The sequence below is a fragment of the Nipponia nippon genome, unplaced genomic scaffold, assembly GCF_047370975.1.
Source record: "Nipponia nippon isolate SJK-2023a ecotype South Korea unplaced genomic scaffold, ASM4737097v1 scaffold_8, whole genome shotgun sequence".
In the NCBI taxonomy this organism is placed as follows: domain Eukaryota; kingdom Metazoa; phylum Chordata; class Aves; order Pelecaniformes; family Threskiornithidae; genus Nipponia; species Nipponia nippon.
The window spans coordinates 31,761,304-31,775,157 of NW_028262402.1; the positions used below are offsets into that span (position 1 = coordinate 31,761,304).

At 43.5% G+C, this 13,854-nt stretch overlaps 1 long non-coding RNA gene across 1 annotated transcript; it reads left to right on the plus strand.

Annotated features, from left to right (window-relative positions):
• Positions 1 to 7,063: 7,063 nt before the first annotated feature.
• On the plus strand, positions 7,064 to 9,911 carry LOC148050555 (uncharacterized). Its single transcript, XR_015701066.1, has 3 exons — positions 7,064 to 7,202; positions 7,865 to 8,132; positions 9,178 to 9,911. It is a non-coding gene; the product is annotated as an uncharacterized LOC148050555 (long non-coding RNA).
• Positions 9,912 to 13,854: the final 3,943 nt, after the last annotated feature.

The following is a 13,854-nucleotide window of genomic DNA, read 5'->3' on the forward strand; positions in this document are numbered from 1 at the left end:
GAATTTGTTGAAATTCTTGAAGGAGACAGGAATACTTTTACCTTCAGCACATTGACTTTAGGCTTGGACTGAGTCATAACTGTTGTGTGGCCGTATCAGCTCCCCAAGTGTTTTGGGAAGGAAGCCTGGGAGCCCAGGTGCACAAACATAAAGCATCTGCAAGGGAAATCGGTTATGGTCAGAACCTGGTCATCATAAGAGTGCCATTTAGAAACCTGTGATAGAAAGCTGGCCTAGGACTGCCTCCAACTCCTGGACAAACATTTCCTCTCCGAGAGTTGTATTATATCGTCATCCATGTGAAGACTGCCAGCCATGCTGCAAAGACTGTTCACGACTTCAGTCAAGGTAAAAATGCCACACTGCACAGCTACTAGACATCCCTCTGTCCCACCAGTGTTCCTACTGCTCCTGTCTCTGCACCGTCATGTGTTCACATGCTAAACGGCAAGCCCAACATGGTGGTGGTCTGCTGAAGTGAACAGAGGGTCAGCGGCAGCAGTTAGAGGTAATAACTGGGCAGATACTGCTAAAAATTGTTTTCCATCAGACTGTGCAACCCTGTGACCCCCTGCTGCAGTCGCACCAGCCACAACAGTCTTTGCTCTATTGGAAACATCTCTGTGGGGACTAGCAACCGCGTGGGGGTCTTGTGTGCAAAGCACTCCTTCCAGATTAGCAGAGAGAAGGGGAGAAATCAAGAGCTCCTTCAGTTCCTCAGCTTAAAAGCTCAGCTGAAGCCATGCCATCCAGTCCAGAGGAGACCTAGATAGCCAGGCTAATCACAGTAGTCACAGTCCTTTCTGCAGTAACCTAAAGATCAAAACTTAGAAGGAAGAAGACCCTTGCCCATGAATATAAATCTCTCCTTTTTGGAGGGTAACTTTCCAAATTGCTTTGACAAAAACAGCTTTTGAGGAACTGTATATATGCAAAACTCCAACTATTTTGCCAAAGGCGTACCACTCTTCTAAGGTGCAGGAACTTTTAATAACTGGTCATGTTTCCATTGTGACAGCCAAAAGATTGCCAGCCGCCCTGTAGCTATCTGGCCCTACGAGTTACCAGACGACAGAGGCCATTTCTCAATAGTCCCAAGAACTTGCATAGCGGTGTGTTGCCTCTGCAGTTGGAGGGGTGAACTCAGCATTGATCTCCAGGGAAGCATCTCATCAGCATGAAACTCGGCCGCCACTGCATATCCCAGGCGTGCAGCACAATCCTTCCCGTCTGGAACCACTCTGCTTATTTGAATCCAGGATTTCTGAAACTTGTTTTGTACTTTTAAGTCCTTTTTCTTCTTTGTTCTCCTGGTCCAAATGCACAGAGGAAAGGGCCAACCTGTATCTGCCAGAAAAAGACCCAGAAGTAAGAAAAGCAAAGCTCCTTTGTAACGGTAGTTGGCTTGCAAAGCTACAGCAGGCTGGCAACGTATCAAAAGCATCTGTGCAATGTAAACAGAATAAGCTATGTCACACTTAGCTGTGACAAGAGTGTGGCACAAGCAGCTCCCACAGACGAGCTGTCTCAAGGTAACTCCTGTGCTTTGATCCTTCCTGAAGTAAAAACAAGTCGTTTGTTTGGGTGACATTTCTCCAAACAGCAAAGAAAGGACATTTTATTTAGGCAAACATTGATTTGTGCATTACTGGGAAGACTAAATTCAGGATCTTTATTCCTGGAATACAAAAAGCTGAGCTGGCTTACTTAAAAGGCTATGACTGTGAACATATTTCTTTATACTATGTTAAAGTTCTCTGGCTTAAATCTGTTTTCTGTCATTTTACTTTACTACACCATAACCTAAGAATGGACTTCTACAGCAGCATAGTCTTAGTCAAGGTGTATCTTAAAGTGTTATCTACCCTCTAATGCAAATCACTGTATTTCACAGCAAGCTTTCATTGACCAACTTTTATTAGATGCTACAAAAAAAACAAAATTCCAGTCACATATGTATGTCTGTTCAGCCAAACATTGATCCAGTTTAGAAAAGCACAGGTATATTTCAGAGAGCACTGTCCTGATTTTACACGCCAGAGTCTGGTTTATGTGTAAGAAATGCCAGAGTCATATTTGTGCATAGGAAAATGAAACTTTAAAAAAACAGGTCAACTTTCTTTTCAGAAAAATAATCATGTTTTTCTTCTATTTTACAGTAAAGAGTCTTCATACAGAAAAAAAGGCACAGTAAATTTCCAACACCAGAGCGACTGTTTCAGAAAGCTAGGAAAATGTGAGAAGACAATTATGAAACGGATATCCCTATGCCATCTTAGGAAATGCTACTTGCTTTGATACTTATTTTTCGTGCCAGTTTCAGAAAAGTTCTAGGAACTGCAGATATTTTTTACCTAACTTGATTTGAACATGGCTGGTAGAAAGGCTACCAAAAAAGCATGAGCAGTTTCTCTTCTTCCTCGCAGCTCCATGAGAAGTAACCAGCCTTCCTCCCCAACCTAGGCATTCCTCACCAAAGACCTAAGGTGGCTCTGGAGTTTATAATGTCCCTCTGGCATTAACACCGTTCATAAAAGCCCACTTAAGAATCTTTGTTTTGGATTCTCCCTAGTAAAAAAATCAGATTCAAACTGTGCTTCAGCGGGAGCGCCCATAATGAAGTTAGTTGCAGCATTATTAGGTTAGAAAAAGAAGCAGCCTGTGCTTCAAGGGAACATAGATAGGGTTCTGTGAGTTTTCTGAAGACCTGGGAGATGGCTGGGGAGCAGTGACACAACCCTTCTGAAACAACTCTTTGTTTTCAGCAGTCTTGTGATCTCCCAGAACCATCATTTCCTCACCCAAGAGCCAGATAAGAAACTGCATTCCAGCTTCTCTGCTGGCCCACAAGGCAAAGGCGCCTTCGTTTGCATCTCAATGTCCTACCTGGTCACAGGAGTTGGGGATGATGCAAGGAATTGCTTGCCTTGAAAGAAAGACCAGGTTGGGGTCCTAGTATCGCCACTACTTCAGGGTTAGGGTTTCCCAAAGGCAATATTGTTTTCCTGCGAGGTTTTCTGATGAAGTTATTTTTGTATGCGTCGGAAAAATGAGTTGGTTTAGTTTCTTTTTTCTTTTACCTTAACTTGTATTTTTTGAGAGAGCCTAAATACTGAGTCATACTTGAAGTCAGCTTTGAAGCTTTAACCATAGTGTAACACACGTACTTAAAATTTCAAACCCCAATTTGATTGATTTCTCATTCTTTACTCAGTGTCTCCTCCTGACTTCTGGCAGGTAGTCATTTCTGAGTTTTGGGAGATTTGTGACTCTAAAAGCTAACCTGGGGAAATAGTGGGAGGATGTGGGGAAGTATTGTATTAAATTGCTGATGCAGAAGTTCACAAACACAGAGTAATTTCCACATTGTATTGATGTTTCTCTAAAATGTAAAGGGCATTGGTGTTTTTTTCCCTCATAGTAAAAAGGATATTTTTTTCAATTTTCACACAAAAGTAGTTACTATTCCGTGACTCTCTTCATGTAAAATTTTATTGTAACAAGTTGGAAGTCGCAAATCCTGTCTGTATTGTAAAGTTGCTCTGACTAAGCCCAATTTTTTACTGCCCATCTCTACTCTAGAGATCACAGTGAAGGCATTTTAACAGAATTCAGAGACGGCTTTGGGGAGTATTTAATATATCACATTTTGATTTAAACAGAAAATGATCCAACATTTCTGTTTTGAAACGGAAGCTGTAATAAAGCTAGAAGAGAAGTATAAATCTTTAAGTGCCCGAGTGCAATGTTTATGCTTCTGCAAGCTGTTGTAAACAGTTGCAGAGCATGAAAGAAAAATGTGTTTGTCTGGCTCCTGTTGTTCTTGGAACAGTGGTGTCTAAAGGGCAAGCTGACATGCTGGAAAGCATTTCCCATGATAAGGTTAGAGACTGTGAGTGATGTGAGGAATTATTTTTAAACTTAGAAGTTACAGGCTAGGCTTCATTAACAGATCATGTGAGGGAAGGTTAAACAAAAGCTGCTTGCAGAAGAGGAGAGAGGCAATTGAAACAATCAAATACTGGTTTAAAGTTTATTTTCCTGAAAATCAGGTAAGAGGAAAAAGAGACTAGTGCATGTGCGTTTTGGGTAAGAGCAGCGGTGACTCACAACTGCTGCTACTCCCGCTTTACAAACAGGAAGACTGAGGCAAAAAGAAGTAGTACCACGGTGTTGTGGCCACTGAAATTAAATGAATGACCCGTGGATAGATCACTCTAGGCTCTTCAATACAGAGGTTAGCCGTGGTAAATCATAACGCATCTTTTTCCCCTCTTCTGCTAATCAAGATAAATGCAAGGGTTAGCTCATTTTGGGAATGCAAACAGATGTGATACAAATGAGTGCAATACACATTGCCTTGCCTGTCTCTGAGCGCCAGTTGAAGCATACTCAGCCCATTGAACACCAGGATGCTGGTAACTGCTGCCAGATTTACATAATCATTTCAAATATTTTAATCACTGTTTAATCACCGTGGCAGACACACACTACACCAGGTCTTTCATGGGACCTTTCTGGCCACCAAGGACCTGCTTGATTGGAATGTTCTCACTATCAGTAAAGCAGCGTTTCTTTTGATCTCTTCCTCTTTGATCACCCTCAACCCATACAACATCCTAAACGTACACCCCGAAGCTTCAGGACAGCACAGCAGAAGGAAAAGGACTTCTGCGCCAGTTCTTCATGGGGTACGGAAAGGGAGCGTGCACAAGGGGACTTTCATCTGGATGCAGGATGGAGCTGGTTTCGTTTGTGGCCAGCATGAAACAAGATATTTTAGGAAACTGTTTCACGTTGCAGCGGTGTCTTGATCACTCCATGACAAGGCCATACATAGTGCAGCAGCTGCAGAATTCAGAGTTGAACACTGCTTCTCTGACTTGTCTCATGAGCAGCTATTACCTTTTGCCATTTCCTATTGCTCCATATGGGAACATCCACAGGGATTTCACTAGACCTTACCCTTAGGCTTGCAGAAGAGCACAGTGTGTGACTGACACAACATTCATGCAATCACTTCTCATCCCCATGACCAAAGTCTTCCTCTGCTCTTACAGCAGGCGATCTCTTGGTGTGTGGTCATGCAGTGCTAGAGAAGTGGGCTGGCACGGGGTGATTGCTGTGGTGCCCATGGTAGCATACAGCTGTGCTGGACTGTGGCCCAGCTGCCTAAAATTTGGGCCTGCTGAAGTCCAAGCCTCACCATTCACATGTCAACATCCTTTACTCGCAGATTCCTCCTTCCCCGAGCAGCATTGCTGCAAGTCAGAGACTCAGGTATCAGCCCAGTAAGCTGTTTTACACTCTGGCTTGCAATCAACTCATTACCTACAATACCCATGATTTAATACAAAAATTTTACCTTTGCCCATGGCTGGAGAGGCAGTGATGAAACCCCTTTGCCCAGGCGCCATCCTGATGCCGCGTGCCTGGGTTGCCTTCTGCTCCCCTGCCCCCCCGACAGCGGTCCCAAACGCCTCCCAGTAGCATGAAGGGCAGACAGCTGAGCACAGGCTGCAGCCCAAACACAGCGCTGGCTGTTTCCTCTCCCCCAGTTAACTTTTTCCCTAAGGATTTTGTGTTTGACTAAACAAATGACTGTTCAAAACACAGGCTGTGTTTAAGGGAGAACAGTTTGGGCTCCTTGCGTTTTTCTTTAGTTGGCAAAGGTGGGGGCAGCCACGCTGCGGGGGGCCACAGGAGCCACTGGCTGATGTGTCCCTCCTCTGCGCCGTGACAATTTGTCTGCCTGGCTGGACGCAGGCTGCTCCAGCTATCATCTCTGCTGACAGGTTTCAATGCAAATTTACACAGGCCCTCAGTTCTGACACTCGGATCTAGAACTAAGCACGTGCACTGTCTGGCTGCAGAATGTTAATCCCCAAATACTTTGATGGAGACAGACAGAAAGGAAGGAAGGGAGAAAGAAAGAAGGAAACATACAAAAGATTCAACACACTAGCAGTCTAGAGTTTACCTATAAAACCTTGTTTTGTGACTATTTTGACTATAGGTACAGTGGCAAATATTAATGTAAATGTTAAAATATTTTTCTAATTATTCTTTTCTCCTAGCAGGAAGAGCATTTTTGGAGTCGATTTTGTTTTTTTGTGTTTTTTTTGTTTTTTTTGCATTAGCAATAATTGTTTCATGAAATAATATATCCATAACTCTCATAAAACATCACACACATTGTTTCATGTATTGTTCAATGGGCTTAATTTGTACTGTCTTAAACCATTCACGGAATATACATGAAAATGACTGGAAAGAAGGGTAAACTATTAATGGAAAAACATGTTTTAGTGATGTTCTGCATTTAGTATACTACGATCATTTAAATTAAAATGCTCCTTCATAATAGTATTAAAAATTTCTTCCCTTGAAGCAGTAGTTGAAACTAAAACTAGAGAATTCTCTAGTCAAATACCGGATTACACTTGGTTGAGCTGGCTAGAAAGATTTCTAATTCCACATAGAAAGCTTTTTTCCCCTCTTCTCCTTTACTGCGCACCAAACGGCAAGCCAAGCAGAAATGGCAAAGTCCAGCTGTGACTAGCCCATACTTCTTTTTGTATTTGGCTACATTTAAAAGCTATGTATAGAACATTGCCCATTGCCTAGTATTCATGTCTTCAGTTGCCTGGTTTGTCTGAAAGGGCTGAAAACATTAAATCAACTTCTCAAGAGCTATCAAATAAAGGCTGGTAGGTACAGATTTTCTTTTAAAAATAGTTTAGATAATTCAGGCTCAGATAGCCGGCTGGCTTTCCATGTTTGCTTTTAAACAGGAATCAATATACACATGCTTTTAAATGATACCGGAATGGCTAGCACGGATATGTCTGCATGTTTTATCTCTGGCCGTAACATGCCCTTTTCACCCGGACTCAGGGACAATTTTGTGCCTTGCAGATGATCCCGTACAAACCCAGCGCCGCCGAGGTTGTTTGCTCCTCCCGCGGTAACCTCGGCGAGGTCGAAGTCCACTTCCTCGGCTGTGGGCCCCCCTGCTGCCGGTGGTCTTTCTCTTCACCTTTCCTCATGTGACAAAGGTTGTGTGCTGAACGGCTCCTCGCGACGAGTGAAAATGAAGACAAACAAAAGATAGAGTTGCCAGAAGCAACTGATAGTTGGCTTAAGGAGAACATGTGGGATTTCTTAACATTTTCCCTGGCTGTTTCTCTTCCAACCATCAGGTCAGTTCATAGTCCTTTACAGTGCTCTTTTATGCCTCAACTTCTTCAAAACAAAAAAGAGCAAGAATAAGCTTTCCCTCCCTCCTGCCCCCAACCTTCATCAGCAAGATAATTCACTCTGTAAAGTTTGGTTTTGTTAAGTGTCAGCCTTACCTTATCGCTATCCTTTGGGAGAAGCAGAAGGCACCAACCACCCTAGATACTGTGCTAAATGCACATTGTATGTTTTGGGCTAAATCTTGATTGAAGATAATCAGAACAAAATAAAAAGGAGATAATAAAATACCTCACTGTAATGACAGCACTACTAAATGTAATGCTAAAGCATTACATAATAAACATACATCAATAAACATTGATTGGATGCCTTCCTCTTCCATGAACATTAACTAACAATGCTGTGTTAATTAAGTCCTGTGAGGGAGGCGGGGATCAATCCTGAAAATAATTTGAGACTGGTACTGGTGTCTCTATAAAATCTCCACACAGCTGTGAGGATGCTTTCCTACATATTTTCCTAGCTGAAGACTGGCTGCAAAGATAAATTCCTCAGGCTGACAAATCAGCATACGTGTTGCTGCGGGTTGCCTAAACTTTAGGGGCAGAAGATGAAAGCCAATTCTCAAGCTGATGTTTCTTTTTTCTTTTTTTTTTTTTTTTAGATAAAATGTTAGTACATTCTTTGAAAAAGGCCCAGAACCATTTATTTCATGCAAAATTCTGGGAAGACTACAAGAATTCATCATCAAATAGATTTGTAACTGATCATCTCAGATGTAATTCTGCACGCTGGATTCGCTACAGACCTGGAGAAGAAGATGGCGGAATGGCAGTATCATGGGCCAGTGAGGTCTTGGCTGAGCTTCTGCTGTTCTCCTCAAGCAGAGGCATTGAGGAGGATGCTGGTTACTTGTTCTCACTGCAGCAAAGGTATATTCATAGAAACCCAGCTGCTCTGTGCAGTGCTTTTTTTTCTGATAAGACTGCAGATAGTGGGGCTGTGGGTGGCTCTTTATGAATGCTAAGTACGTGAGATATATCATAAAAGCACAGTTTTGTCCTCAAGTGCCTGGGCAACCTTCTCCTCACCTTTGGTTATGTACTTGCAATTGTGTACCTGTCTAATTCACATGCCTGTTGCCTGTTGTTTTCCCCCATGTTTCCATTTTGTTCCCCCCTCCCACTGGTTCTGGGAACAGCCAGGGTTACCTCACATTTCTCAAACAGCTTTTTGAAGTTACTAACCCCAGTGTTTTTCTCACTAAGTTGCTGAGTGTGCCACGAAGCAGGGGCTTCTTATAAACAGGGAGTGCAAGCAGAAATTCAGCACACCTATTTTTTTCTGGTTTCCTGTTTTGGAAAGACAAGAAAATACTCGGTTTCGAGTGAATCATAGCGGAGCGCACAGCGCCTTATCCCGCATCCTTATGTAGGCTGAGCTCAAAGAGCAGCAGTAAGAGTTTCACTAGGTAGGCAATGCAGAATAAACGGTGCGATTCATGCTTGCCCGACTCCTGCTCGCTTAGTCAGACCATCAGTACCTTCTGCTTTTTTTTTCCCCCCGAAGAATATGAGACCTGGGGCATCACATCATCCGTGTGTCTGTTTCCCTCCTCCTGTATCTTTTGAGCCCATTGGCCATCGCAAGTCAGGTGTGAAAAGGAGAAGAAGCCTCCAACTTGCCTGGAAGGCAGCAGTTTGGTAGAAGAGAAGAAAACCAACCCAGAGCCTCCCCTGGGGGAAAGCCAGGCAGACCGCACCTGCCACAACATGGTGCTTGGCAGCTGACGGTGCTCCCCCGTCTGAGCATGTACAGCTCCAGACTATCTGTGGCACAGCTCTCTCTTGCTCAGTGGGGATGGGAAGAGATACAGAGAGGAAAGGAGGAACAGGAGACAAAAGAGAGATCCAACGGTAATGAGAATTCATCGGTTCTGCCCTCCCACCACTTTTTTCTGACATCCATGTTGCCCAGCTGTTTCCACAGCTGGTTCTCTCATTTACTTGCAGAATATGCTGTAGCTACCTCTGTGTCACTACTGAAGACAGACAGATTCTTGAAATGATGAACCATAGCTATGAAGAGCAAGAGGGAACACATTCCTACCTGCACTTCTTTTGTAAAGAAACTGAAGTGTGTTGAAGCAAAAGGGCAGTGCAGTGTCCTTGACTAGGAAGATCAAACCTTTGCACTGCAAGCGGGCAGGATGCAGACAAAGGAGGAGGCAAAGGCAGGATGAGTTTTGCTTTTCTGTCTGACTGTTTTTGATTATGTGAAGTCTTCTGGGGTAAGTGAAATCACTACGAAGATTGATCACCCTGCGACTGCCAAGTATGATGTGACAAGGTACTTCTCCTCAGTAGCAGAAACCAACAATAAAGATAAACATCAATAATTTTTGTAACCGAACATCTTGGAAAAGCAGTTAGATGGAAAGGATCAGCACTAAAGTTCAACATATCGCATGAGGAATCCATTATTTTATATGAATTTTAAAAATAGAGCACTTACCCGTTTCTATAGATGCCACTTCTAAAACCCTTGGCAGGAACATCCAGCCATCCCAGTTCTGAAGACAGTGAAAAACCATGCCCTGTAATATTATCCACAAAGATGATTTCATATAATTCTGTTAATTCACTCATATGAATAAACTACACACACACATTTAAATGTTTGCAGGGTCAAGCCCTAAACACCTAAGCTGTCTGCTTCAGTGGGATGGGAGAATTAATTCTTTTTGCTCAGGGAATAGCTGATAGCGCTAAGTCTTTTGTCCACTTGTAATGCAGTGCTTCAATTTTTTTTCAGCACTGTAGCACTAAATTTCATGAAGACTGTAAAATAAAAAATAATTATAGGGCACACACAGGCAGTCTTACTGAAGAAAGTGTGTTCTGAACAGTGTGTAATTTAAGATGGTATTTTTCAGAGGGCTAAATGGAGAGCAACCTGACATTTCTTCTGTGGAAACACCTAACTTGAGAAATTAGCAACTTTCTAAGAGTTGTGCAAGCAAATTGTGTACTATGGAGGCCAAGTGGCACAGGTGAGAAGACATTTTCTCCCTGCCCCAAAGCTGCTGTGAGCTCAATGTAGCAGTTTTTGCAGGTGTTACTCTCTGCAATGCAGAGTGTAAGGATCATTAGTGTTTTGTTCCAACCTGTACAAGTGTTACGGCAATATCTCATATACATCCAGTGTCCAAAGAATCCAAACTGAGGGCTTGAGTGTGGTGAATCAATGTTGGTGGTGTTGCTGTTTGGGCAGAACGTGTTTCACACTACAGGGATGCTTCTCATTCTCTTCCAAACCCTCCTGGTTTTCTTCCCTCCGAGGTTATTTGTGGGGAGGAGAAGGCTCTGAGCATCGTGTGCTGAGCATTTTCTTTAAGCAGAGTTGATGAAGCAACGCCACGCACAGATGAGATTAGCTGTTGCTCACATTACTGGTACATGGAGACTGGCAGGGTCAGAGCAGAAAATCAGAGCTGCTGTTTTACATATACCTCGTTACAGCCTTTTTTTCACTTGTCTTTGAGCCTTGCTTTATATGCTTTCTTCTCCTACAGCCTCTCCAGAGTTCTCTTTTGTCACTTGAAGAACTTGATTTCTCTCTGAGCTTCCTCAGGCTGGAATAGATGGGTTTGGTGGGGTTTTTTTTTCCCCTCTTTGACTAAATAAGCCATCCCCTGTGCTGTAAACATCCCTGCAAACTCTCACTTTCCTACTTCTGAGGTTGTTTTCCCTGACAGAAAAGTCCAGCTACCTATTTACATGGAGAAGGTAACTGAAAGGACAGCATGAAGCAGCAAATGGTGTGGAGGACAGTCTCCTCTATAGGGCCTTCTTCAGCATGGAGCCTGAACAGAACACGGTAAATTCACACCTACTGACATGGATGGATGCAGCACCCAGAGTGCTGGACAAAGAAAGGCATTATGCTTTCCCTTTGAAAGATGAAACAACTCCCAGACTCTTTTTGCGGCTGCAGAAGTAGCATGTGCCTAGATACATTCCCATCCAGCGAAGCATTTACAGAGACGTTTAAGTGTGTTGAGCAGAGCCCTGCTAGCTTGGTGACTTCAAACACCTGTGTCCACACATGACTTATTTGGCTAGCAGCTATAGCAATTAAACAAGTTCTGCCGGTAGCTTGGGTCGACATAGTCTTTTTCCCATTAAATAGGTCACAACATTGTTTTTTGATTTCTGCTCTTGTTTACCAGATTCTTACCCTGGCTGACAGATAGCCTGAAGGCACAACGTTGCAAAGGGGCAGTGGGATGCTTATACGTTCTCTGATGAGAGATATGTCCCTCCTGTTCAGGCACAGAGCTACCGCTGCAATGCCCCCCATACTTCCACAGCAGCCCCTGCACAGGTGGACGGGAGGTGAGAGAGGGGAGGAGGTGGGGGCCAGGGCATGTTGTGCTCTGCGGTTTGGGGACTATGCAATGCAGTGTCCTCAGGCAGAGACTTAAGCCAGTCCAGTGGTGCATTCGAGTGTCTCCCTGCACCAGGCACCTCCCCTTATTTTACCAGGATGCATTGCATACAGGCTGTGCAGGAAATCGGATGTAATAGATAACATGGTTATGTTGCGAAAAAACCTGGTGAAATCACCACATTTGTTTATCTTACAGAATGGTCTGATGAGAGACCCCTCACCTACTTTTACAGGTGAATTGAATAGGTTGTGCCTTCAAGGGTGACTGGGGGCGAAATGAGACCCTCTCTCTCACCTCACAGAGGCAAGTGTGCTGACAGGAGTCGAGGAAGGAGGATTGTAAAATAGCCGAACAAAGGAGGAATGTTGCAATGGTTATTTTGAAATAGACCTGTTTGTGACAAGCAGTGACTGTGGCAACATTTATGCTATGATTCATACTGAAATGCAGCACCTGCAGTTTTAGTCTGGATGACTTTTAGGATAAAAGCAGCAGCAAACACGGTTCTAACATTTGAGAACGTGAAAACAAGCATCGGGGGTGCTCTTGGCTCTGGAACTGCATTAACTTAGAGTAGGGCCTGTGTAAGAGGTGTCTGGAGCATCTTTCCACTGCAAGGCGCAGCTTGCTTATAACTGACTCACGACAGACGGGGGTTTGCACAGTTGCATCTCTCTCCATACTCACTTTCAGGCTCTCTTCTCTTTTAAGTGGTAACTGCAATTATGTTGAACTCTTACCTGGCCTGTACCATACCACGTTGGAGCTCTTCGAGGTGCCCTCAGAAAGTCCCTTACACCACCTCCCACTCCTCCTTGATGACAAGTCTGAACTTTCTTATCTGTGTCTGTGCTAGACTGCCGGCGACAGCGTCTGCCTCTCTGTCTGTAGGCTCCAGGCACCTCCTGGCAGCCTCCTTACGGCAGTCCTTGCTGAGAGACATGCATGTTATTCTCTCAGCGCTCCTGATAAGCAAACTCTTACAGCCAGGAAGAGGTCAGAGGTGGTCACTGCTTCGTATGCCTGGTTGTTGATGCCGTTCGAAGGCAGCTTGGGTCTCTGCTTTTAGAAACTCATCATATTCCAGTGGGCACCTGTGGGAGCTACACATGGTAACACTGGAAAAACAGCTCTTCTGGAGGAATCAAAAAGTCAGGCTCCTGTTTCTTTACAGAGACACAGCGTGGAGGCTTCAGAATACGGGACTGCACTCCCACTCCTGCCTTAAGACCATTGCTAAATATCGAGTTAGTGAAAATGCCTGGCTTACTGCCTATCTTACCAGGGGAAAATGAGATCAGGAAAGGAAGTGTCCAAAGAGTATTTCCTCCAAGAAGATCTTTGCTTCCAACAAAATCCTCAGTGGACAGACTTCTCAGTTCAGTCATCAAGGGTATTCTGTGTTTTTTCCTACAAGTGCTTAAAATACTTGAAAGTGCAGTGAAAAATCTTTACACAGGGTGGTTGGATGACTCCTTTGCTTAGCACTACACATGTTCTTTTGTTGTTTTTTCCCTGTACTCAACCACTGGAGGTAGTTTTGAACAGTTTAAACAAAACACCCTTAAACACTTAAGGGAAAAAAAAGAAAGAAAAAAAGCAGTTTGTTCAAACAGACAAATGCCTACCCAAAAGCCTGGAAGAACTGCTTCTTGTGGGGAACCTTCTTGCTGGCATTTTGCCCTTCGCACCTGACCTTAATTTTTCACTTGAAGGTACTTTTGTTTCTTTTCATTTCCATTTCAAACAAGGAAGATGACTTTCCATCTCCTAAGCCAATGCAAATGTACCTCAGATTCTAGCCAGTGCACTTTTTTTTTTGTTTTACTGCTGGAGAGGTGAAGTTTGTACCTCTGCACTTTGGAAATAGGCGTGTGAAAGCCAGTGTTATCCACACCTGAAGCAATGATGGAACCCTTGGCTATCCTAAACTTAACAGCTTTTCCCCACAGTGCAGCCCAGTCCTTTCTATTTATTTATTTTCATGGGTCCTTACATTTGCATCCTAAGTGAAGAGGGAAATAATTCACAAATACAGATTCCCTAAGCCCTGTTAAATGAATGGGGTTTTCCATACATAGTAAATAAAAGACAAAACCTACAGCTGAATAGAATTACAAATAGCTTTCTATACTCCCTTTTTGCTCTCCTAAGAATACTTAGAGACACGTAGACTCTGGAAGTTGTACAAGGGGACATCC